The sequence below is a fragment of the Ranitomeya variabilis genome, chromosome 2, assembly GCF_051348905.1.
Source record: "Ranitomeya variabilis isolate aRanVar5 chromosome 2, aRanVar5.hap1, whole genome shotgun sequence".
NCBI lineage: Eukaryota > Metazoa > Chordata > Amphibia > Anura > Dendrobatidae > Ranitomeya > Ranitomeya variabilis.
The window spans coordinates 252,801,137-252,828,605 of record NC_135233.1 but is presented as its reverse complement, the minus strand read 5'-3'; positions in this window follow the sequence as shown (position 1 = coordinate 252,828,605).

The window sequence follows — 27,469 nt, the reverse complement described above, 5'->3', positions numbered from 1 at the left end:
TTACGTCCGTAAAACTCGCCAGTGTGACGCCGGCCTTAGATTGTGTCAGTATTTTCTCAGTCTTGTTGGATTCTCTGGGGTTGCAGATATTCATTCCACGTCTTTAGTTAGATTGTGGAATTTTTTTTATTATCTGCTGTGGATATTTTTTGAAGGGTTTTAATACTGACCGCCTAGTATTCTGTCCTATCCTTTCCTATTTAGCTAGAGTGGCCTCTTTTGCTAAATCTTGTTTTCTGCCTGCGTGTGTCTTTTCTTCTCCTACTCACAGTCAATATTCGTGGGGGCTGCCTATCCTTTGGGGTTCTGCTCTGAGGCAAGGTAGTATTCCTATTTCCATCTATAGGGGTATTTAGTCCTCCGGCTGTGTCAAGGTGTCTAGGGTTTGTTAGGCACACCCCACGGCTACTTCTAGTTGCGGTGTTAGTTCAGGATCTGCTGTCAGTATAGTTTCCACCTACTCCAGAGAAAGTTTCATGCGGCTCCAAGGTCACCGGATCATAACAGTACAACTGGCCAATAATGAGCTAAATGCATCTCAGAAGAAGGTAAGAAAGGTGTTGAGCCATTTTTTTTTCTGTAGTCTGTTTTGTCTTTTCTTCCCTCTTTATCTATGGGTGGCTGAGGAGTCTTGTGCTAGCATGGATGTTCAGGAATTAGCTTCTCGTGTAGACCAGCTTGCTGCTAGGGTACAGGGTATTTCTGATTATATTGTTCAGACTCCTGTTTTAGAACCGAAGATTCCTACTCCTGATTTGTCTTTTGGTGACAGGTACAAATTTTTGAGTTTTAAAAACAATTGTAAACTGTTTTTTGCTTTGAGACCTCGATCCTCCGGTGATTCTATTCAGCAGGTTAAAATCGTCATCTCCCTGCTGCGTGGTGATCCACAGGATTGGGCATTTTCCCTGGAATCTGGGAATCCTGCTTTGCTTAATGTAGACTCCTTTTTTCAGGCTTTAGGATTATTATATGATGAACTGAATTCTGTGGATCAAGCGGAGAAGACCTTGTTGGCCCTGTCTCAGGGTCAAGAGGCGGCAGAATTGTATTGTCAGAAATTTAGAAAATGGTCTGTGTTGACTAAATGGAATGATGATGCTTTGGCGGCAATTTTCAGAAAGGGTCTTTCTGAATCCGTTAAAGATGTTATGGTGGGGTTTCCCACGCCTTCCGATCTGAGTGATTCTATGTCTCTGGCCATTCAGATTGATCGGCGCTTGCGGGAGCGTAGAACTGTGCACGCTGTGGCGTCGTCCTCAGAGCCAATTCCTGAGCCAATGCAGTGTGATAGGATTTTGTCTAGAACGGAACGACAAGGATTCAGACGTCAGAATAGGTTGTGTTATTATTGTGGCGACGCTTCTCATGTCATTTCAGTCTGCCCTAAGCGGAGAAAAAGGATCGCTAGTTCATTTACCATCAGTACTGTACAACCTACATTTCTGTTATCAGTGTCCTTGATCTGCTCATTGTCATCATTTTCTGTCATGGCGTTTGTGGATTCAGGCGCCACCTTGAACTTAATGGATTTTGAGTTTGCCAGGCGTTGTGGTTTTCCCTTGCAGCCTTTGCAGAACCCTATTCCTTTAAGGGGGATTGATGCTACACCTTTGGCTAAAAATAAGCCTCAGTTTTGGACACAGGTGACCATGCACATGGCGCCAGCCCATCAGGAAGATTGTCGATTTCTGGTGTTGCATAATTTGCATGATGTTATTGTGCTGGGTTTTCCGTGGTTGCAGGTACATAATCCTGTGTTGGATTGGAAGTCTATGTCTGTGACTAGTTGGGGTTGTCAGGGGGTTCATAATGATGTTCCTTTGATGTCAATCTCCTCTTCTTCCTCTTCTGAAATTCCAGAGTTTTTGTCTGATTTTCAGGATGTATTCGATGAGCCCAAGTCCAGTTTTCTTCCACCGCACAGGGACTGTGATTGTGCTATTGATTTGATTCCAGGCTGTAAGTTTCCTAAGGGCCGACTTTTCAACCTGTCTGTGCCTGAACATACCGCCATGCGGAGTTATGTTAAGGAGTTTTTGGAGAAAGGGCATATTCGGCCATCTTCTTCACCGTTGGGAGCTGGATTTTTTTTTGTTGCTAAGAAGGATGGCTCCTTGAGACCTTGTATTGATTATCGCCTCTTGAATAAGATCACGGTCAAGTTTCAATACCCTTTACCTTTGCTTTCTGATTTGTTTGCTAGGATTAAGGGGGCTAGTTGGTTTACTAAGATTGACCTTCGGGGGGCATATAATCTTGTTCGTATTAAACAGGGTGATGAATGGAAAACTGCGTTTAATACGCCCGAAGGCCATTTTGAATACCTTGTGATGCCATTCGGGCTCACTAATGCTCCATCGGTTTTTCAATCCTTCATGCATGATATCTTCCGGACTTATATTGATAAATTCTTGATTGTATATTTGGAAGATATTTTGATTTTTTCCGATGATTGGGAGTCTCATGTGGAACAGGTCAGGATGGTATTTCAGATCCTTCGTGACAATGCTTTGTTTGTGAAGGGGCCTAAGTGCCTCTTTGGGGTGCAGAAGGTTTCTTTTTTGGGCTTCATTTTTTCTCCCTCATCTATGGAGATGGATCCGGTTAAGGTTCAGGCCATTTATGATTGGATTCAACCCACATCCGTGAAGAGCCTTCAGAAATTTTTGGGTTTTGCACATTTTTATCGCCGTTTCATTGCTAATTTCTCCAGTGTGGTTAAACCCTTGACCGATTTGACGAAGATAGGCGCTGATGTGGCGAATTGGTCCTCTGCGGCTGTCTCTGCCTTTCAGGAGCTTAAACGCCGATTTACTTCTGCTCCGGTGTTGCGCCAACCGGATGTTTTCCTTCCGTTTCAGGTTGAGATTGACGCCTCTGAGATTGGGGCAGGGGCCGTTTTGTCTCAGAGGGTTTCTGTGGGTTCCTTGATGAAACCGTGTGCCTTCTTCTCCCGCAAGTTTTCGCCTGCTGAACGCAATTATGATGTCGGCAATCAGGAGTTGTTGGCTATGAAGTGGGCGTTTGAGGAGTGGCTACATTGGCTTGAGGGAGCTAAGCACCGTATTGTGGTCCTGACTGATCATAAGAATCTGATTTACCTCGAGTCTGCCAAACGGCTGAGTCCTAGACAGGCTTGATGGTCCTTGTTTTTTTCCCGTTTTGATTTCGTGGTTTCGTATCTTCCGGGTTCTAAGAATATTAAGGCTGATGCCCTTTCTAGGAGTTTTTTGCCTGATTCTCCTGAGGTCCGTGAACCGGTCGGCATTCTGAAAGAAGGGGTGGTCCTTTCTGCCATTTCCCCTGATTTACGGCGGGTTCTTCAGGAATTTCAGGCTGACAGACCTGACCGCTGTCCTGTGGGGAAATTGTTTGTTCCTGACAGATGGACTTGTAGAGTGATTTCTGAGGTTCACTGTTCCGTGTTGGCTGGTCATCCTGGTATTTTTGGTACCAGAGATTTGGTTGGTAGGTCCTTTTGGTGGCCTTCCTTGTCACGTGATGTGCGTTCTTTTGTGCAGTCCTGTGGGACTTGTGCGCGGGCCAAGCCTTGTTGTTCCCGTGCTAGTGGGTTACTTTTGCCATTGCTGGTCCCTGAGAGGCCCTGGACGCATATTTCTATGGATTTTATTTCTGATCTTCCGGTTTCCCAGAGGATGTCGGTTATCTGGATTGTTTGTGACCGGTTTTCAAGGATGGTTCATTTGGTGCCTTTGCCTAAATTGCCTTCCTCTTCAGATTTGGTTCCGTTGTTTTTTCAGCATGTGGTTCGTTTGCATGGTATTCCGGAGAATATTGTGTCCGACAGAGGTTCCCAGTTTTTTTCTAGGTTTTGGCTGGCCTTTTGTGCTAGGCTGGCATTGATTTGTCTTTTTCTTCTGCATTTCATCCTCAGACAAATGGCCAGACCGAGCGAACTAATCAGACCTTGGAGACCTATTTGAGATGCTTTGTGTCTGCTGATCAGGATGATTGGGTGGCCTTTTTGCCATTGGCCAAGTTTGCCCTTAATAATCGGGCTAGTTCAGCTACTTTGGTTTCGCCTTTCTTTTGTAATTTTGGTTTTCATCCTCGTTTTTCTTCTGGGCAGGTTGAGCCTTCTGACTGTCCTGGTGTGGATTCTGTGGTTGACAGGTTGCAGCAGATTTGGGCGCATGTGGTGGACAATTTGGTGTTGTCTCAGGAGGAGGCTCAACGTTTTGCTAACCGTCGTCGGTGTGTTGGTTCCCGGCTTCGGGTTGGGGATCTGGTTTGGTTGTCTTCCCATCATGTTCCTATGAAGGTTTCTTCCCCTAAGTTTAAGCCTCGGTTTATTGGTCCTTATAGGATTTCTGGGAATATTAATCCGGTGTCTTTTCGGCGCTTCCGGCCTCTTTTGCTATCCATAATGTCTTCCATAGATCTTCATTGCGGAAATATGTGGTGCCCGTTGTTCCCTCTGTTGATCCTCCGGCCCCTGTGTTGGTTGATGGGGAGTTGGAGTATGTGGTTGAGAAGATTTTGGATTCTCGTTTTTCGAGGCGGAGGCTTCAGTACCTTGTCAAATGGAAGGGTTATGGCCAGGAGGATAATTCTTGGGTTTTTGCTTCTGATGTCCATGCTGCTGATTTGGTCCGTGCCTTTCATCTGGCTCGTCCTGATCGGCCTGGGGGCGCTGGTGAGGGTTCGGTGACCCCTCCTCAAGGTGGGGGGTACTGTTGTGAATTCTGCTTTTGGGTTCCCTCCGGTGGTGGTAGGTGGTAATGCAGTTGTCCCTGAGTTGCAGTCCTGGTCAGGTGTTTCTGCTGATTGCTCTTTTGCTAAATCTTGTTTTCTGCCTGCGTGTGTCTTTTCTTCTCCTACTCACAGTCAATATTCGTGGGGGCTGCCTATCCTTTGGGGTTCTGCTCTGAGGCAAGGTAGTATTCCTATTTCCATCTATAGGGGTATTTAGTCCTCCGGCTGTGTCGAGGTGTCTAGGGTTTGTTAGGCACACCCCACGGCTACTTCTAGTTGCGGTGTTAGTTCAGGATCTGCGGTCAGTATAGTTTCCACCTACTCCAGAGAAAGTTTCATGCGGCTCCAAGGTCACCGGATCATAACTGTTATGATCCTTAGTGGCTGAGGATCACAGATTGGACTAGCTAAGTTACTGAACATAGAACAAGCTCTAGGGAGGTGGTAACTGGACTGACCGCAAAACCTGATCCTAACCAAACACACTAAAGGTAGCCGGTGAACGTGCCTAAATTCCTGGATGTCTCGACGCAGCCTGAGAAACTTGCTACCCCTATAGAGAAAGTAAGACCTCACTTGCCTCAGAGAAATGACCCCAAAGATATAGGAAGCCCCCAACAAATAATAACGGTGAGGTAAGGGGAAAATACAAATGCAGAAATGAAAACAGATTCAGCAAATGAGGCCCACTAATACTAGATAGCAGAAGACAGACAGGGAACTGTGCGGTCAGTAAAAAACCCTATACAAAATATCCACGCTGAGAATACAAGAACCCCCACACCAACTAACGGTGTGAGGGGAGATACTCAGCCCCCTAGAGCTACCAGCAAGCAAGGAAATCACATATTAGCAAGCTGGACAAGGACAAATAAATAACCAAGAAACATATTGAACTCTGATGAGCAAAAAATAACCAAACAGAAACTTAGCTTCTCTTGGTGAGACTGATAGCGAGGGAATTCAGGAGAGATCAAAATAGCACTGAATACATCGACAGCAGGCAACAACTAATAGTCCAGGTGAGCTAAATAGGAAACCAGCTAACAGATAATGAGACAGCTGATCCAGCCTCAGACCTGCAGAATGACACAAAGAGCCACCAGAGGGAGCCCAAAGCCAGCACTCACACAATACCACTTGTGACCACAAGAGGGAGCCTAAAAACAGAGTTCACAACACATAACACCCCAGTGTGTCCAGCATATTGCCCCCAGTGTGTCCAGCATATTGCCCCCACTGTGTCCAGCATATTGCCCCCAGTGTGTCCAGCATATTGCCCCCAGCGTGTCCAGCATATTGCCCCAGTGTGTCCAGCATTCTGCCCAGTGTGTCCAGCATATTGCCCCCAGTGTCTTCAGCATATTGCCCCAGTGTGTCCATCATATTGCCCCCAGTGTATCCAGCATATTGCCCCCAGTGTATCCAGCATATTGCCCCCAGTGTGTCCAGCATATTGCCCCCAGTGTGTCCAGCATTCTGCCCCAGTTTGTCCAGCATTCTGACCCAGTGTGTCCAGCATATAGCCCCCAGTGTGTCCAGCAAATTGCCCCCAGTGAGTCCAGCATTCTGCCCCAGTGTGTTCATCATATTGTCCCCAGTGTATCCAGCATATTGCCCCCAGTGTGTCCAGCATATTGCCCCCAGTGTGTCCAGCATATTGCCCCCAGTGTGTCCAGCATTTTGCCCCCAGTGTGTCCAGCATATTGCCCCCAGTATGTCCAGCATATTACCCCCAGTGTGTCCAGCATTCTGCCCCAGTGTGTCCAGCATTCTGCCCCAGTGTGTCCAGCATATTGCCCCCAGTGTGTCCAGCAATCTGCCTCAGTGTGTACAGCAATCTGCCCCAGTGTCTCCAGCATACTGCCCCCAGTGTCTCCAGCAATCTGCCCCAGTGTCTCCAGCATATTGCCCCCAGTGTGTCCAGCATTCTGCCCCCAGTGTGCCCAGCATATTGCCCCCAGTGTGTCCAGCATATAGCCCCCAGTGTGTCCAGCAAATTGCCCCCAGTGAGTCCAGCATTCTGCCCCAGTGTGTTCATCATATTGCCCCCAGTGTATCCAGCATTTTGACCCCAGAGTGTCCAGCATATTGCCCCCAGTGTGTCCAGCATATTGCCCCCAGTGTGTCCAGCATTTTGCCCCCAGTGTGTCCAGCATATTGCCCCCAGTGTGTCCAGCATATTGCCGCCAGTGTGTCCAGCATATTGCCCCCAGTGTGTCCAGCATTCTGCCCCAGTGTGTTCAGCATATTGCCCCCAGTGTCTCCAGCATATTGCCCCCAGTGTGTCCAGCAATCTGCCCCAGTGTCTCTAGCATATTGCCTCCAGTGTGTCCAACATATTGCCCCCAGTGTGTCCAGCATATTGCCCCCGGTGTGTCCAGCATATTGCCCCCAGTGTGTCCAGCATATTTCCCCCTGTGTGTCCAGCATTCTGCCCCAGTGTGTTCATCATATTGCCCCCAGTGTTTCCAGCATATTGCCCCCAGTGTGTCCAGCATATTGCCCCCAGTGAGTCCAGCATATTGCCCCCAGTGTCTCCAGCATATTGCCCCCAGTGTCTCCAGCATATTGCCCCGAATGTGTCCAGCATATTGCCCCCAGTATGTCCAGCATATTGCCCCCAGTGTGTCCAGCATATTGCCCCCAGTGTGTCCAGCACATTGCCCCCAGTTTCTCCAGCATATTGCCCCCAGTGTGTCCAGCATATTGCCCCCAGTGTGTCCAGCATATTGCCCCCAGTGTGTCCACCATTCTGCCCCAGTGTGCTCAGCATATTGCTTCCAGTGTGTCCAGCATATTGCCCCCAGTGTGTCCAGCATATTGCCCCCAGTGTGTCCAGCATATTGCCCCCAGTGTGTACAGCATATTTCCCCAGTGTGTGCAGCATTCTGCCCCTGTGTGTCCAGCATATTGCCCCCAGTGTGTCCAGCATATTGCCCCCAGTGTGTCCAGCATATTGCCCCCAGTGTGTACAGCATATTTCCCCAGTGTGTGCAGCATTCTGCCCCTGTGTGTCCAGCATATTGCCCCCAGTGTCTCCAGCATATTGCCCCAGTGTGTCCATCATATTGCCCCCAGTGTATCCAGCATATTGCCCCCAGTGTGTCCAGCATATTGCCCCCAGTGTGTCCAGCAATATGCCCCAGTGTGTCCAGCATATTGCCCTCTGTGTCTCCACCATATTGACCCCAGTATGTCCAGCATATTGCCCCCAGTGTGTCCAGCATATTGCCCCCAGTGTGTCCAGCATTCTGCCCCCAGTGTGTCCAGCATATTGCCCCCAGTGTGTCCAACATATTGCCCCCAGTGTGTCCAACATATTGCCCCCAGTGTGTCCAGCATTCTGCCCCAGTGTGTCCAGCATATTGCCCCCAGTGTGTCCAGCATATTGCCCCCAGTGTGTCCAGCATATTGCCCCAAGTGTGTCCAGCATCTCTGCCAGTGTCCAGTGTCCCGGGACCCCCGGATTGCCATTCGCAATAAAAAAAAAGAGCTCTCCTCACCTGTCCACACTCCTTTGGCGAAGCTCCCTCCTCGCAGCTGAAGCGTGCACTCTCCGGTGACTGACAATGACATCAGACGCTGGCGATGTGCGTGCTGCGGCTGATGTCAGCTGCCAGCCTCCGATTGGCGGGCGGCTGTTAACTATTGACATGCGGGCGCGCGCCCGCACATCAATAGCGTTTAACTGCCGCAGCGCTGGTAGGGGCCCGGTGAGCAGATGAGATGGGGCCCGATGCGGGCCCCCTCTGCCCACCGGGCCCATACGCCAGTCAGGGCAGCAATGCCCTGATGGCGGCGGGCAATCTGCGTGCGCAGATGGAGCGCTCTGCTGCCCGGGGCTTCAGGAAAATGGCCGCCGCGATCTCCATCTGCGCACGCCATTTTCCTGGCACGCACGCGCGGCCACAGGAAAGATGGCCGCGCCCATCTCCTGGGCAGTGGATATTCTCTTTGGACATGCGCACACCACTACACCACCAACGTAATGATGAGCAGAATTCTGGGGGAGAAACAGCGCTGTCACCACGCCCATAGGACCAGACCAGCGTGAGTGACAGCAGAAAACGGCGACTTTACAAAGGTATTTCGGCAGCATAGGTAGGTAATAAAGGCACACAAAGACACTAATGTAACGCCCAGCTCTGCCCCTATTTAACGCTATTTTTAGCTCATCTTCAAAAAACGGGGTGACAGGTTCCCTTTAACCCCTTCATGACCCAGCCTATTTTGGCCTTAATGACCTTGCCATTTTTTGCAGTTCTGACCAGTGTCCTTTTATGAGGTAAAAACTCAGGAACGCTTCAATGGATCCTAGCGATTCTGAGATTGTTTTTTCGTGACATATTGGGCTTCATGTTAGTGGTAAATTTAGGTCGATAATTTCTGAGTTTATTTGTGAAAAAAACGGAAATTTGGCGAAAATGTTGAAAATTTCGCAATTTTCACATTTTGAATTTTTATTCTGTTAAACCAGAGAGTTATGTGACACAAAATAGTTAATAAATAACGTTTCCCACATGTCTACTTTACATCAGCACAATTTTGGAAACAAATTTTTTTTTGCTAGGAAGTTATAAGGGTTAAAATTTGACCAGTGATTTCTCATTTTTACAACAAAATTTACAAAACCATTTTTTTTAGGGACCACCTCACATTTGAAGTCATTTTGAGGGTTCTATATGGCTGAAAATACCCAAAAGTGACACCATTCTAAAAACTGCACCCCTCAAGGTGCTCAAAACCACATTCAAGAAGTTTATTAACCCTTCAGGTGTTTCACAGCAGCAGAAGCAACATGGAAGTAAAAAATGAACATTTAACTTTTTAGTCACAAAAATGATCTTTTAGCAACAATTTTTTTATTTTCCCAAGGGTAAAAGGAGAAACTGGACCACGGACGTTGTTGTCCAATTTGTTCTGAGTACGCTGATACCTCATATGTGGGGGTAAACCACTGTTTGGGCGCACGGCAGGGCTCGGAAGGGAAGGAGCGCCATTTGACTTTTTGAATGAAAAATTGGCTCCAATCTTTAGCGGACACCATGTCGCGTTTGGAGAGCCTCCGTGTGCCTAAACATTGGAGCTCCCCCACAAGTGACCCCATTTTGGAAACTAGACCCCCCAAGGAACTTATCTAGAAGCATAGTGAGCACTTTAAACCCCCAGGTGCTTCACAAATTGATCCGTAAAAATGAAAAAGTACTTTTTTTTCCCCAAAAAATTATTTTAGCCTCAATTTTTTCATTTTCACATGGGCAACAGGATAAAATGGATCCTAAATTTTGTTGGGCAATTTCTCCTGAGTACACTGATACCTCACATGTGGGGGTAAACCACTGTTTGGGCACATGGTAAGGCTCGGAAGGGAAGGAGCGCCATTTGACTTTTTGAATGAAAAATTATCTCCATCGTTAGCGGACACCATGTCGCTTTTGGAATGCCCCTGTGTGCCTAAATATTGGAGCTCCTCCACAAGTGACCCCATTTTGGAAACTAGACCCCCCAAGGAACTTATCTAGAGGCATAGTGAGCACTTTAAACCCCCAGGTGCTTCACAAATTGATCCGCAAAAATGAAAAAGTACTTTTTTTCACACAAAATTTCTTTTAGCCTCAATTCTTTCATTTTCACATGGGCAACAGGATAAAATGGATCCTAAAATTTGTTGGGCAATTTCTCCTGAGTACGCCGATACCTCATATGTGGGGATTAACCACTGTTTGGGTGCACGGCAAGGCTCGGAAGGGGAGGCGTGCCATTTGACTTTTTGAATGGAAAATTAGCTCCAATCGTTAGCGGACACCATGTCGCGTTTGGAGAGCCCCTGTGTGCCTAAACATTGGAGATCCCCTACAAGTGACCCCATTTTTGAAACTAGACCCCCCAAGGAACTTATCTAGATGCATAGTGAGCACTTATAACCCCCAGGTGCTTCACAGAAGTTTATAACGCAGAGCCGTGAAAATAAAAAATAATTTTTCTTTCCTCAAAAATGATTTTTAGCCCAGAATTTTTTATTTTCCCAAGGGTAATAGGAGAAATTGGACCCCAAATGTTGTTGTCCAGTTTGTCCTGAGTACGATGATACCCCATATGTGGGGGTAAACCACTGTTTGGGTGCACGGCAGGGCTCGGAAGGGAAGGCACGCCATTTGGCTTTTTGAATGGAAAATTAGCTCCAATCATTAGCGGACACCATGTCGCGTTTGGAGAGCCCCTGTGTGCCTAAACATTGGAGCTCCCACACAAGTGACCCCATTTTGGAAACTAGACCTCCCAAGGAACTAACCTAGATGTGTGGTGAGCACTTTGAACCCCCAAGTGCTTCACAGAAGTTTATAACGCAGAGCCATGAAAATAAAAAATAATTTTTCTTTTCTCAAAAATGATTTTTTAGCCCACAATTTTTTATTTTCCCAAGGGTAACAGGAGAAATTGGACCCCAAAAGTTGTTGTCCAGTTTCTCCTGAGTACGCTGATACCCCATATGTGGGGGTAAACCACTGTTTTGGCACACGTCGGGGTTCGGAAGGGAAGTAGTGACGTTTTGAAATGCAGACTTTGATGGAATGCTCTGCGGGCGTCAGGTTGCTTTTGCAGAGCCCCTGATGTGCCTAAACAGTAGGAACTCCCCACAATTGACTCCATTTTGGAAACTAGACCCCCAAGGGAACTTATCTAGATGTGTGGTGAGCACTTTGAACCCCCAAGTGCTTCACAGAAGTTTATAACGCAGAGCCGTGAAAATAATAAATGTGTTTCCTTTCCTCAAAAATATTTTTTTAGCCCAGAATTTTTTATTTTTGCAAGAGTAACAGGAGAAATTGGACCCAAAAGTTGTTGTCCAGTTTCTCCTGAGTACGCTGATACCCCATATATGGGGGTAAACCACTGTTTGGGCACATGCCGGGGCTCGGAAGGGAAGTAGTGACGTTTTGGAATGCAGACTTTGATGGAATGGTCTGCGGGCATCATGTTACGTTTGCAGAGCCCCTGATATGCCTTAACAGTAGAAACCCCCCACAAGTGACCCCATTTGGAAACTAGACCCCCCAAGGAACTTATCTAGATGTGTGGTGAGCATGTTCAACCCCCAAGTGCTTCACAGAAGTTTACAACGCAGAGCCGTGAAAATAAAAAATCATTTTTCTTTCCTCAAAAAAGATGTTTTAGCAAGCAATTTTTTATTTTCACAAGGGTAACAGGAGAAATTGGGCCCCAATATTTGTTGCCCAGTTTGTTGTGAGTGTGTTGGTACCACACATGTGGGGGTAAACCACTGTTTGGGCACACGTCAGGGCTCGGAAGGGAACTAGTGACATTTGAAATGCAGACTTTGATGGAATGGTCTGCGGGCGTCACATTGCATTTGCAGAGCCCCTGATGTGCCTAAACAGTAGAAACACCCCACAAGTGACCCCATTTTGGAAACTAGACCCCCCCAAGGAACTTATCTAGATGTGTGATGAGCACGTTCAACCCCCAAGTGCTTCACAGAAGTTTACAACGCAGAGCCGTGAAAATAAAAAATCATTTTTCTTTCCTCAAAAAAGATGTTTTAGCAAGCAATTTTTTATTTTCACAAGGGTAACAGGAGAAATTGGGCCCCAATATTTGTTGCCCAGTTTGTTGTGAGTGTGCTGGTACCCCATATGTGGGGGTAAACCACTGTTTGGGCACACGTCAGGGCTCGGAAGGGAAGTAGTGACATTTGAAATGCAGACTTTGATGGAATGGTCTGCGGGCATCACGTTGCATTTGCAGAGCCCCTGATTTGCCTAAACAGTAGAAACACCCCACAAGTGACCCCATTTTGGAAACTAGACCCCCGAAGGAACTTATCTAGATGTGTGGTGAGCACTTTCAACCCCCAAGTGCTTCACAGAAGTTTATAACGCAGAGCCGTGAAAATAAAAAATAATTGTTCTTTCCTCAAAAATCATGTTTTAGCAAGTAATTTTTTATTTTTGCAAGGGTAACAGGAGAAATTGGACCCCAACAGTTGTTGCCCAGTTTGTCCTGAGTACGCTGGTACCCCAAATGTGGGGGTAAACCACTGTTTGGGCGCACGTCGGGGCTTGGAAGGGAGGGAGCACCATTTGACTTTTTGAACGCAAGATTGGCTGGAATCAATGGTGGCGCCATGTTGCGTTTGGAGACCCCTGATGTGCCTAAACAGTGGAAACCCCTCAATTCTAACTTCAACACTAACCCCAACACACCCCTAATCCTAATCCCAACTGTAGCCATAACCCTAATCACAACCCTAACCCCAACACACCCCTAACCACAACCCTAACCGCAACACACCCGTAACCCTAATTCCAACCCTAATCCTAACCCTAATCCCAACCCTAACCCTAATCCCAACCCTAACCACAACTGTAACCCCAACGCACCCCTAACCCTATCCGTAACCCTAACCACAAGCCTAATCTTAACCCTATTTCCAACCCTAGCCCTAATTCCAACCCTAACTCTAATTCCAACCCTAACCCTAAGGCTATGTGCCCACGTTGCGGATTCGTGTGAGATTTTTCCGCACGATTTTTGAAAAATCTGCAGGTAAAAGGCACTGCGTTTTACCTGCGGATTTACAGCAGATTTCCAGTGTTTTTTTGTGCGGATTTCACCTGCGGATTTCTATTGAGGAACAGGTGTAAAACGCTGCGGAATCTGCACAAAGAATTGACATGCTGCGGAAAATACAACGCAGCGTTTCTGCACGGAATTTTCCGCACCATGGGCACAGCGGATTTGGATTTCCATAGGTGTACATGGTACTGTAAACCTGATGGAAAACTGGTACGAATTCGCAGCGGGCATAGGTCTGTGAGAGGGGAAAACCAGATGAACCTGCTGCGTGTTTCCCAGCCTGTGAAGCCTGCCTGGTTGCTCCATCGCTGGTGGATGATTGGGATTGGGCCTGTTTGCAGGCTGGTCGATGAAGGGCCACTCCAACAGAGGACGATTCAGGCTGTGTGGTGCTGCTCCAGGTTCTGTGTGGAAAATAAATGAAAAACATTAGTAAAAAAAAATAAAAAGTTTAAATAATAGTAAGACAACACAAAAGATACTCACGTTCGCTGAGCAACCGCAGGCCTCAGAAAAGAAAGCTGATGATGGCACTGATATTTTCTGAGTTTTCGAGCAGCACCACTTCGAACCCGAATCTCCTCTCTCATGTCCTTATTGAAGCGATCCTTCATCGAACGCCAACAAACTTTTATTCTCTTCACTGTGAAGGGGGAAAAAAAGCAAAAAATTAATTGTAAAACAATGCACCTATATATATACTAGATGGTGGCCCGAGTCTAACGTATCGGGTGTTCTAGAATATGCATGTCCACGTAGTATATTGCACAGCCCACGTAGTATATTGCCCAGCCACGTAGCATATTGGCCAGTCACGTAGTATATTGCCCAGCCACGTAGTATATTGCCCAGTGACGTAGTATATTGCCCAGTGACGTAGTATACAGCACAGAGCCACGTAGTATATTGCACAGCGACGTAGTATACAGCACAGAGCCACGTAGTATATTGCCCAGTTATGCAGTATATTGCCCAGTCACGTAGTATATTGCCCAGCTACGTAGTATATTGCCCAGTTAAGTAGTATATTGCCCAGTGACGTAGTATATTGCCCAGCCACGTAGTATATTGCCCAGCCACGTAGTATATTGCCTAGTTACGTAGTATATTGCCCAGTGACGTAGTATACAGCACAGAGCCACGTAGTATATTGCACAGTGACGTAGTATACAGCATAGAGCCACGTAGTATATTGCCCAGCCACGTAGTATATTGGCCAGTCACGTAGTATATTGCCCAGCTATGTAGTATATTGCCCTGCCACGTATGTCACAGGTTAAAAAATAAACATATACTCACCTTCCAGGGCCCCTTGTAGTCCTGTCGCCTCCTTCTTCTTGTATTTGACCCACAACCCAGGAGCAGCGCTACACTGGGTATGCTGAGGGACCCTCAGGGCGGGTGTCAACCTGCATAGATTTTGCGGTGAGAAAGGAGAAGCCAAGCCCCCCGATCCACACCCTCTGCCGGGAACGGTCAGAATCCCGTTCCTATCCGCAGTGGGACAGGAAAAACACTGAGGGGTGGTAGGGGGAGGGTCCTTTTGAACTCTTGTGGTTTCCTGTCCCACTGTGGATAAGGACGTCCTCCATGGTGCTGTCAGGTGGAGACCTGGAAATAAGTACTTGATCCCCTACCAACCATTAAAAGTTCTGGCTCCTACAGACCAGTTAGACGCTCCTAATCAACTCGTTACCTGCATTAAAGACAGCTGTCTTACATAGTCACCTTTGTAAAAGACTCCTGTCCACAGACTCTATTAATCAGAATTAATCAGTCGGACTGTAACCTCTACAACATGGGCAAGACCAAAGAGCTTTATAAGGATGTCAGGGACAAGATCATAGACCTGCACAAAGCTGGAATGGGCTTCAAAACCATAAGTAAGATGCTGGGTGAGAAGGAGACAACTGTTGGTGCAACAGTAAGAAAATGGAAGAAATACAAAATGACTGTCAATTGACATCGATCTGGGGCCCCATGCAAAATCTCACCTTGTGGGGTATCCTCGATCACGAGGAAGGTGAGGTCAGCCTAAAACTACACTGGAGAACATGTTAATGATATCAAGGCAGCTGGGACCACAGTCACCAAGAAACATTATCACTCCACGTGACACAGAGCAGAGCAGATACAGAATAATATTTACATCCAGGCACTTACCGCTGACGTCTCGTCTGATTAGGGCCGCTTTCTCCTGTTTGTTCTCCATCTGGTCAGATCTTCATGTCGACATCTCCCAGCCATGACTCATCTTGTCACGATGATCTTTGTAGCCCTGAAAATAACAAGGTCACATACATTGTATACATACATGTGTCTCCCCGAATACAGATAAGTACCCCACCGTTAATATACTATTAGCCATGCACCATTAAAAAGAAAGTGATAAGCATCACTGTGCCCCCCATTAACGATAATCTCTGGCTCCCAATAATATAATTAATCAGTCTTTGACTCTCCCCTGTAAACTGTAAGGCTATGTGCACATGGAAAATATTCAAGGTTTTACAGTACAGGAAAAGTGAATGAGATCCCTGAAGTCTCATGCACATGCTGCTTATTTTTTCCTTGAAGATTTGCAGCAGATTAAAATCTGCATAATGTAATTTTAAAGATCTCCATCGCCAATAAGATCTTTGTCACTGCTAACACTTATTTTCCTAACTCTGATCAGGGCTCATTTGGTGTGAAGACGCTGTAGACTCTGGATGCGTTTGCTGGAGGGTCCTGTATCATTTTGGGCGGGGATCTCAACATTCAAATGGACCCTCAATTGATTCGGGTAAGTCGTCTGTTCCCTTTTTGGCAGTCTGCAAGATCAAAAGAAAATTAGAACAGCTTCATTTGATAGATTTATGTACTCCCCCCAAGCCAAAAAGACTACAGCCATCACTCTTCCATACACAACACATATAGCCATATAGACTACCGTGTATATGTATCGCAATCCCTTAGATGCTTCTCCCACCTGTTCAATTGGATTTTTTTTGTGGTCTGATCACTCCCCAGTCCTGGGATCCTTGGACCTATTATTGTAACCTCCTAAAAATTTCTCATGGAGCCTTAATGATCACTTATTACATGACCATGCAATTGAAGAAACCATAACCACATTTTTAGAAACCCACAAAAATGGTAGTATTAGAATGTATGCTAAGAGGTATTTTCATAGCCCATGGTTCTAGAATCAATAAAGAAGAGGCGGAGACCTTGAAAAAACTCCTTTCATCCTTAGCTTCATTGGAAAATCTAAATAAATCCAAGCCCTCTGATAATACAAAGGCTGAGATATCTAATAACCAGAAACAAATTCTCCAAATATTATACCGTAAATCCTTAAGCATTCAGGACAAAATTCACAAAGGATATTTTGAATATGGAAATAAATGTGGAAAGTGGCTGTCTCGGGCACTTCACCCCAGAGTCTTCTCTTCACATATCAGATCCATTAATTCCCCGACTAAAGGGTTGGTTCATGCCCATTCGGATATCGTGGAAGAATTTAGTTCATATTATGCATCTCTTTATCATATAAAGGGAGAAAATATATCTATAGTAAATAAAAAATAAAAATATTATAGAGTACTTAAACTCCTTTGCTCCCCCACCCCTAACTGACTCCCAGTCCCAAGATTTGGAAGATGAATTCAGAGAGGAGGAGATCATGGAGGTGATCAAGGGACTTAAGATAGGCAAAAGACCAGGTCCTGATGGTTTCACCCCAACATTTTACAAACTATTCAAACAACAATTAGCTCCAATTCTTCTACAATCCTCCAACATCATTGCATTGGGAGGAAAATTTCCACCACAATCTCTTTTGGCACATATAACTGTTATTCCCAAGCCAGGTAAAGATCACACACATTGAAATAATTTTCACCCCATATCTCTCATCAACACTGATCTCAAAATGTTCTCCATGATGATTGCTATGAGACTAAAACCCCAAATATTATACATAAAGATCAGATGGGATTTATCCAGGGAAGGGAAGCAAGAGACAACACTATCAAAAGGATTTCAATCATAAACGGAGTGCGTTCCTGGGGAGTCCCGACCTGCCTAGTGTCTATAGATGCAGAGAAAGCGTTTTTATAGGGTAAGGTGGGACTTCCTGGGGGCGACGCTCCAAAAAATCGGATTGGGTAGCAATATGTTGTTACATATCTCATGGCCCTTTATACCTCTCCCATGGCATAGGTAAGAGTTAATGGAAGCATTTCCAAACCTTTTACAATCTAGAATGGCATCCATCAGGGATGCCCAGTTTCACTCCTCCTTCATCTGTTAGAGATGGAGGCACTGGCGAACGCCATTAGGGCCAATGTATCCATATCAGGGGTTTCAATTGGTAATACAATGCACAGAAGGTAAATCTTTGCCAACGATTTACTACTATACGTGACAACACCGAGAATCTCTCTACCAGTGATTCTGGCAGCGTTTCAGTGCCATACTCTCTAACTTTAAGATAACTATCTCTAATTCAGAGATCCTTAACTTGAACATTCCGGAAACAGAGGCCTCACATCTCAGCTCCATATTTCCCTTTAAATGGAGAAAGGACCATATCAAATATTTAGGTATTACAATTCCAGTAGATCTACTCTCTTAATTTTGTGCCTCTATAGTGAAACCCGGAGGAAGATCTATCACAATGGTCCAGGTTCTTGGTCTCCTGATTTGGCCGAATTAACATTCTGAAGATGGACCTTTTACCTAGAATTCTTTATGTGTTCCAGACTATTCTTTATAATTTACCCAGTCTTTTTTTCAAAAGATTAAGACAATTTCTTCTAAACTTATTTGGGGGCATCCAAACCTAGATTATCATTCACAGTTTTGACGAGACCTAAAACCTCAGGGGTGTCCCGGTTTTTGTGGCACACCATAGAGCATCAATATTAAATAGCATTTTGCATATCATGATAACGCTTTCCAAGGGACTATGGACTGAATTGGAGGAACACTTAAATCCCGTCCCACTTGCTAAACTACTTTGGGGCGGACATACTTTTAGATCCATAGCATCTCTCCTAACACCTCTATATTGTGTTCTTTTAAATATCTGGGACAAAATAATTAATACATTTAAAATATCATCTGCTCCAGGTCCGTTGTCTCCTATACTCTGTAATCCTCAGGATGAGAGTGGTTTCCATTTCTTAGGCACACTAGACAATCCATTGTCCCAGATGAGACAGGTTGTCTCCTCAAATGGCTTAAAACCCTTAGAGAGTCTTATTACACCAGGGCGTTCATCTGATCAGGCTTGGATGGAGTACCGCCATATCCATAATCAATACCATTCAATTATCAGCCATGAAGCGTGGATCAAACCTTTATCTGATTTTGAAAAAATCTGTATTGAGAGGAGACTTCCTTTGCATTGTATTTCTCTGTTATGCAGGTTGCTGAAGAGGGAAGAGGTGCTGGGGACCCGTGTTCCCTATCAAGACCAATGGGAGAAGGAGCTAGGTAAAAACATCTCTACTTCTGATTGCCATAAATCGTTCATTCTTACTCACAAAATATCTATTTCATGTCATTTCATGTCACATCCAGGAAACTAATTACAAGATCGTCTCCAGATGGTACAGGACACCAGACCGCATTCATCACTTGTATCCTAATATAACAAATAAGTGTTGGAGATGTGACTCCACTGTAGGTAACATGAAACATATCTGGTGGTCTTGCCCCCGAATATCCAAATTGTGGACAAGATTGTTTGATCTCTCCAATAAATTATTCAACACTAACTTCCTGAACTCTCCAGAAACAGCTTTACTATCAATATTCCCTATTTCTATTTCTGCCCTTAAAAAGGGACTAGTTAGAGTATTTTCAGCTGCAATGAGACAGATTATCCCCAGAAATTGGCGATCAAACACCAGTCTTTCTAAGTTGGAATAGGTTGTGTAGGTAGATAACCTTATTCACATGGAAGAGCTCATAGTCTTGGATGAATTTGGCTTCATACGAATATATGAGAGCTCGGTTACCCTGGACATAATTCAGAAATTCATCTGAATTTAGCATTTGGCTAACATCGCCATTCTAGTGATTTTGAGCCATTGATATCACACTCATAATATACAAAATTCACCTCCCTATACCTCCCTCCTGTGTTGGACTTTGTGTTCCCCCTGATTCTTCCCTATCGTGTCTCGTAATTTGAATACAACAATTTAGTCACATAACATGATACAATGTTTCAATACTATTTGTTGCACTATACAATCCATTTCCAAATAAGTAGATGCTGGTTAATATACGGTACTTACATTTTGTTGATTGTACCTCTTGTGCAACCTAAATTTGATTTTGATGTATGTTGGAACATCAATTGTTAATTAGAACTTCAATAAAAATATATTGAACCATAAAATCTGCATAATGTCAATTCTTGAATGAATCCTACATCAACAAAGGAGTACTTACTCTCACTAACCAGTGATAGAAAAAAACTGAGGCTGTGTATATATATGTAATGAGAAAATATTTATTAATACAGACACAGCATACAAAATAGATAAGTCATAAATACAAAACACATGTCACAACATCATTGAAAAAGCACGTGAGGCATAAAAGGGGAAAGAACCAGGCCACACGGGTGCCACTGGCCCTGAATGTAATTAAACGGGGTACTAACAAATTGCATAGCACATACAACGTTTAGTGCATCACCTCCATAGAGCATCTAAATAAGGTTAATGTACCGGCCTATGCAAAATAAGTCTCTAAAATTATCTGGCCATGCTGCTACTTATAAGGGGGTAAAGTGCCGCTAATAGTGCCAAAAAGCTATTGCTTACCCGAATGTAAGAAGACAGGGAGCAGAGCACAAACCGTGTGCGCCAAACCAGAAGCCCCGACGCGCGTTTCGCGTGATATTGCTTCCTCGGGGGGCTATGTGGTCTACTGAGAATATCCCAGAATATATAGAGGGGGAATCATACCCGGTACTAATCACACCGCGCTTGTGTGAGCGCATGGGAGGCAGGACCCCGACCGCAGCCGCGTCACTTCCGGCAATCCGGGCGCCAGTGCAGGCCAAGGAAAATGTTTCCTGTGACGTCACTGACCCGCACTGAGCCTCATGGATGCCTTCCGGGGCGCAGGCAAGCCTGGGGACACACCGCGCATGCGCGCTGCGGCCATCTTTGTTATGGGAAAAATTATGGGCAACATGATCAGGATATTTCGGTAATTAAACACGCTGTAAACATACACAACACATTAAAACAATGACAGCAGGTGAACCCATTACAGAAAAATGACAAACAATTGCTGGAGGTCAAGACGGAAAAAATATCTTCTGCATCATTAGGAGATCAGATGATGTTCGTTATCCATATTTCTCAATATCCATCTTTCGCTCCAATAGTAGCAGATGTTGTCCAATCAGATAATATAACTTGTGCAACAATTAAACAAAAAAAGAAATCCCTATGTGATACACCACTGTGTCACTGAATAAAACGAAACAGAAAAAACAGCATTAAAATGGGAGAAAAAGGGGACATAAAAATTATTTTAGTTAATCACACCATCATAGAAAAGGGGCGAATGATAGTTTCTCATTTAAGCAATAGGGGGACATTGTGCCCAGAGTGACAATCCAGCGACATTGAAGCTGCGCCAAGGATTTTTCACATCTCCTCCACGTGTACCACAATGTACCCTGTGAATTTTTAATGACGATGGATCACAACCATGGCACAGCTTGAAATGCCTAGGTATCGTCTTAAGCTCAACATTCTCATCCAAATTTTTCGCAGCCATAATGTCCCTCACGTGCTCCCGCGCTCTGATCCTCAGTTCACGAGAAGTAAGTCCAACATAGATCAGATTGCAGGCACAGATGGCATAGTACACCACATAGGTGGTGTTACAGGATATATAACTAGTAATCCGGAAATCCCTACTGCCGTCAGCAGAGGTAAAAGATGTTGCTAGAACAATGTTACGGCAAGCTACGCAAGATCCACAAGGATAGCACCCCCATTTTTGCTTACCCGCCTCAAAGGGGTTTGGAGGATTAGCTACGTAATGACTACACACTAGCATGGGCTTCTACCTCTCCTGGCTGTGATAAGTGGGCGATCCTGAATGAGACATCTTAGAGTGGGTTCCGTCTTGAGCACCGGCCAATGTCTGTCTAATATCTCTCTGACTGACCCCCACTGACTGTTATAAGTGGTGATAAAACGGAGTGGTGGATCCCTTGTACCACTGGGCCTTATTCTAGAGAATAGCTGGTCTCTTGGTACCCTCTTTGCACGATGGTATCCCTGCTTTATACTCCTATTACTGTACCCTCTCTCCCGGAATCTACTGGTAAGGTCCCGGGCCTGGGCCTCAAAGATTCCTTCCACTGAACAAATCCTCTTCATCCTCAAAAATTGCCCAATTGGGACTGCTCGTATAGTGGAAGAAACATGGGCTGAGGAAGCATGTAGCAACGCATTAACAGACGTTTCTTTTCGAAAAATGTGAGTTTGAATGGTGCCCGTATCATCAATCATGATTTTGATATCCAAAAAAATCTATCTCTTTCACACCAATTTTATAAGTTAGTCTGACAGTATAATTGTTTTGATTCAGTCCATGGATGAAATCCCTGAGCCCAGGCACCGAACCCTGCCAGATAATGAAGATGTCGTCTATATACCGGTACCAGCACTGCGCATGGGAAGCGGCATGCGCGCCTCCCCGAAAACCTCCCTCTCCCAATAACCGAGAAAGAGGTTTGCGTACAAAGGCGCGCAGGCCGCGCCCATCGCAGTGCCGCATTGCTGTAAAAAGAACCGGTCTTTGAAAGTAAAGAAGTTGTGCATCAGCATAAATTCAAGTAGTTCCAGGATAAGAGAGCACAGCAGGGGGTCCAAATTGCTCATCTCAAGGTAGAGACCCACTGCTCTCAGACCATCACAATGACTAATACTCGTGTACAAGGATTCTACGTCTACAGTAGCAAAAGTCATATCAGGATCCACTGTTAAACCATTAATTTTCCTTAGGACGTCCGAGGTGTCCCTGACATAAGAGGGCAGCATCTTCACTAAGGGGTGAAGAAGATAACTCTCAATGAATTTGCAAGTGGGATCGCATAGCCCTCCGATGCCAGAGATAATGTCAATTCTTGCAGTGTATTTCACCGATACTAATGGGGAAAAATACGTAACAAAAGCATGGCAAAAAATGTGGAAAAAATACATGCATTTTATGCAACTTTCTTCCTGACAACACATTAGGATATGCAGCAGAATTTTCTTCTGCAAATTCTGAACGTGTGCACATAGCCTTAGTACCTGTCCTGTGTTCCCATCATTCATTATAAGTACTTGATAGCATCATAATGATTTTGGGGGTGGGAGAAGACACTATCAGGTACTGAGCATCTTCCGCCACCTCCCAATTCATTACAAGTCCCTGTTAGCATCTTCTCCTACCTTTCAGTTCATTATAAAGTGTCCTATGCACCTTATCGCCTCCTCTACCATTCCCCAATAAATTTTAAGTCCCCGATAGCATCACAATAAATTGTGAGGTGGGGGAGGATGCTATCAGGGACTTAGCACCCTCCTCCACCACCCAATTCATTTTACATTCATATCTAATGTCCTCCTCCCCCTCCCCTGTTCGTAAGTCCATTATAAGACCCCCTTCCTCCCATCCCAATCTGTTATGACCCCAATGGCGAGGGTCTCAGAGGAACGTGGAAGTCTGCAGAATACAAAAATCCAGCTCATAGGGCAGTGGTAACTGGGTTGACCATATATCTACTCCTAACGCCAACACTAGAAGTAGCCGGGGATCATTCCTACGTTGATTCTAGATGACACGCGCCAGCCGGAGAATCTAGCTACCCCTAGTAGAGGAAAACAAAGACCTTTCTTGCCTCCAGAGAAGGGGACCCCAAAGCTGGATAGAAGCCCCCCACAAATAATGACGGTGAGGTAAGAGGAAATGACAAACACAGAAATGAATCAGGTTTAGCACAGAGAGGCCCGCTTACTGATAGCAGAATAAAGAAAGGTAACTTATATGGTCAACAAAAACCCTATCAAAATCCACACTGGAAATTCAAGAACCCCCGAACCGTCTAACGGTCCGGGGGGAGAACACCAGCCCCCCTAGAGCTTCCAGCAAAGGTCAGGATATTGATTTGGAACAAGCTGGACAAAAATACAAAACCAAAACAAATAGCAAAAAGCAAAAGGCAGACTTAGCTGATATAACTGGAACCAGGATCAGTAGACAAGAGCACAGCAGACTAGCTCTGATAACTACGTTGCCAGGCATTGAACTGAAGGTCCAGGGAGCTTATATAGCAACACCCCTAACTAACGACCCAGGTGCGGATAAAAGGAATGACAGAAAAACCAGAGTCAAAAAACTAGTAACCACTAGAGGGAGCAAAAAGCAAATTCACAACAGTACCCCCCCCTTAGTGAGGGGTCACCGAACCCTCACCACGTCCACCAGGGCGATCAGGACGAGCGGCATGAAAGGCCCGAACTAAATCGGCCGCATGAACATCAGAGGCGACCACCCAGGAATTATCCTCCTGACCATAGCCCTTCCACTTGACCAGGTACTGAAGCCTCCGCCTGGAGAGGCGAGAATCCAAGATCTTCTCCACCACGTACTCCAACTCGCCCTCAACCAACACCGGAGCAGGAGGCTCAGCAGAAGGAACTACAGGCACAATGTACCGCCGCAACAAGGACCTATGAAATACATTGTGAATAGCAAACGACACAGGAAGATCCAGACGAAAAGATACAGGATTAAGGATTTCCAATATCTTGTAAGGCCCAATAAAACGAGGTTTAAATTTGGGAGAGGAGACCTTCATAGGAACAAAGCGGGAAGAAAGCCATACCAAATCCCCAACGCGTAGTCGGGGACCCACACCGCGGCGGCGGTTGGCAAAGCGCTGAGCCTTCTCTTGTGACAACTTCAAGTTGTCCACCACATGATTCCAGATCTGCTGCAACCTATCCACCACAGAATCCACCCCAGGACAGTCAGAAGGCTCCACATGACCCGAAGAAAAGCGAGGATGGAAACCAGAGTTGCAGAAAAAAGGCGAAACCAAGGTGGCGGAACTAGCCCGATTATTAAGGGCAAACTCAGCCAACGGCAAGAATGTCACCCAATCGTCCTGATCAGCAGAGACAAAACACCTCAAATAAGCCTCCAAAGTCTGATGGTTCGCTCCGTCTGTCCATTAGTCTGAGGATGGAAAGCAGACGAAAACGACAAATCAATGCCCATCCTACTACAAAAGGATCGCCAGAACCTGGAAACGAACTGGGATCCTCTGTCTGACACAATATTCTCAGGGATGCCGTGCAAACGAACCACGTTCTGGAAAAACACAGGAACCAGATCGGAAGAGGAAGGCAGCTTAGGCAAAGGAACCAAATGGACCATCTTGGAGAAGCGATCACATATCACCCAGATAACGGACATGCCCTGAGATAGCGGAAGATCAGAAATGAAATCCATGGAGATATGTGTCCAAGGTCTCTTCGGGACAGGCAAGGGCAAGAGCAAACCGCTGGCACGAGAACAGCAAGGCTTAGCTCGAGCACAAGTCCCACAGGACTGCACAAATGACCGCACATCCCTTGACAAGGAAGGCCACCAAAAGGACCTGGCCACCAGATCTCTGGTGCCAAAAATTCCCGGGTGACCTGCCAACACCGAGGAATGAACCTCGGAAATGACTCTGCTGGTCCACTTATCCGGGACAAACAGTCTGTCAGGTGGACAAGACTCAGGCCTATCAGCCTGAAATCTCTGCAACACACGTCGCAGATCCGGAGAAATAGCTGACAAGATAACTCCATCTTTAAGAATACCAACAGGATCAGCGACTCCAGGAGCATCAGGCACAAAGCTCCTAGAAAGAGCATCGGCCTTCACATTCTTTGAACCTGGTAAATACGAGACAACAAAATCAAAGCGGGAGAAAAACAATGACCAGCGGGCCTGTCTCGGATTAAGGCGTTTAGCAGACTCGAGATACATCAGATTTTTGTGATCAGTCAAGACCACCACACGATGCTTAGCACCCTCGAGCCAATGACGCCACTCCTCAAATGCCCATTTCATGGCCAACAACTCCCGATTGCCCACATCATAATTTCGCTCGGCAGGCGAAAACTTCCTAGAGAAAAAGGCACAAGGTTTCATAACAGAGCAACCAGGGCCTCTCTGCGACAAAACGGCCCCTGCCCCAATCTCCGAAGCATCCACCTCAACCTGAAAGGGAAGTGAGACGTCAGGCTGGCACAAAACAGGCGCCGAAGTAAACCGGCGTTTCAACTCCTGGAAAGCCTCCACGGCAGCAGGAGCCCAGTTAGCTACATCGGAGCCCTTCTTGGTCATATCCGTCAAAGGTTTCACAATGCTAGAAAAATTAGCGATAAAACGACGGTAGAAGTTAGCGAAGCCCAAGAACTTCTGAAGACTCTTAACTGACGAGGGCTGAGTCCAATCAAGAATAGCTCGGACCTTGACTGGGTCCATCTCCACAGCAGAAGGGGAAAAAATGAACCCCAAAAAGGGAACCTTCTGTACACCAAAGAGACACTTTGAGCCCTTGACAAACAAAGAATTTTCACGCAAAATTTTAAAGACCAACCTGACCTGCTCCACATGCGAATCCCAATTATCAGAAAAAAACAAAATATCATCCAGATAAACAATCAAAAATTTATCCAGATACTTCCGGAAAATGTCATGCATAAAGGACTGAAAAACTGAAGGCGCATTGGAGAGCCCAAAAGGCATCACCAAGTACTCAAAATGACCTTCGGGCGTATTGAATGCGGTTTTCCATTCATCACCTTGCTTAATGCGCACAAGGTTGTACGCACCACGAAGGTCTATCTTGGTGAACCACTTGGCACCCTTAATCCGGGCAAACAAGTCAGACAACAGCGGTAAAGGATACTGAAATTTGACAGTGATCTTATTTAAAAGCCGATAATCAATACAAGGTCTCAAAGATCCGTCCTTTTTTGCCACAAAAAAGAATCCCGCACCAAGAGGGGAAGAAGACGGACGAATATGTCCTTTCTCCAGAGACTCCTTGATATATGAACGCATAGCGGTATGTTCAGGTACCGACAGATTAAACAGTCTTCCCTTAGGAAACTTACTGCCTGGGATCAAATCTATAGCACAGTCACAGTCCCTATGAGGAGGCAGTGCACTGGACTCAGACTCACTGAAGACATCCTGATAATCAGACAAATACTCCGGAACTTCCGAAGGCGTAGAAGAAGCAATAGACACAGGCAGGGAATCCTCATGAATACCACGACAGCCCCAGCTAGACACTGACATAGCCTTCCAGTCAAGGACTGGATTATGGGTCTGTAACCATGGCAGCCCTAAAACAACCAAATCATGCATTTTATGTAAAACCAGGAAACGTATCACCTCGCGGTGTTCAGGAGTCATGCACATGGTAACCTGTGTCCAATACTGCGGTTTATTTGCTGCCAATGGTGTAGCATCAATACCCCTAAGAGGAATAGGATTTTCTAATGGTTCAAGAGTAAACCCACAGCGCTTAGCAAATGAGAGATCCATGAGACTCAGGGCAGCACCTGAATCTACAAACGCCATGACAGGATAAGATGACAGTGAGCAAATCAAAGTTACAGACAGAATAAATTTAGGTTGCAAATTACCAACGGTGACAGGACTAACAACCTTAGCTATACGTTTAGAGCATGCTGAGATAACATGTGTAGAATCACCACAGTAGTAGCACAAGCCATTCCGGCGTCTATGAATTTTCCGCTCATTTCTAGTCAGGATTCTATCACATTGCATTAAATCAGGTGTCTGTTCAGACAACACCATGAGGGAATTTGCGGTTTTTCTATCACATTGCACCGAATTAGGTGTCTGTTCAGACAACACCATGAGGGAATTTGCGGTTTTGCGCTCCCGCAACCGCCGGTCAATTTGAATAGCCAGTGCCATAGTATCATTCAGACCTGTGGGAATGGGAAAACCCACCATAACATTCTTAATGGCTTCAGAAAGGCCATTTCTAAAATTAGCGGCCAGTGCACACTCGTTCCAATGTGTCAGCACGGACCAT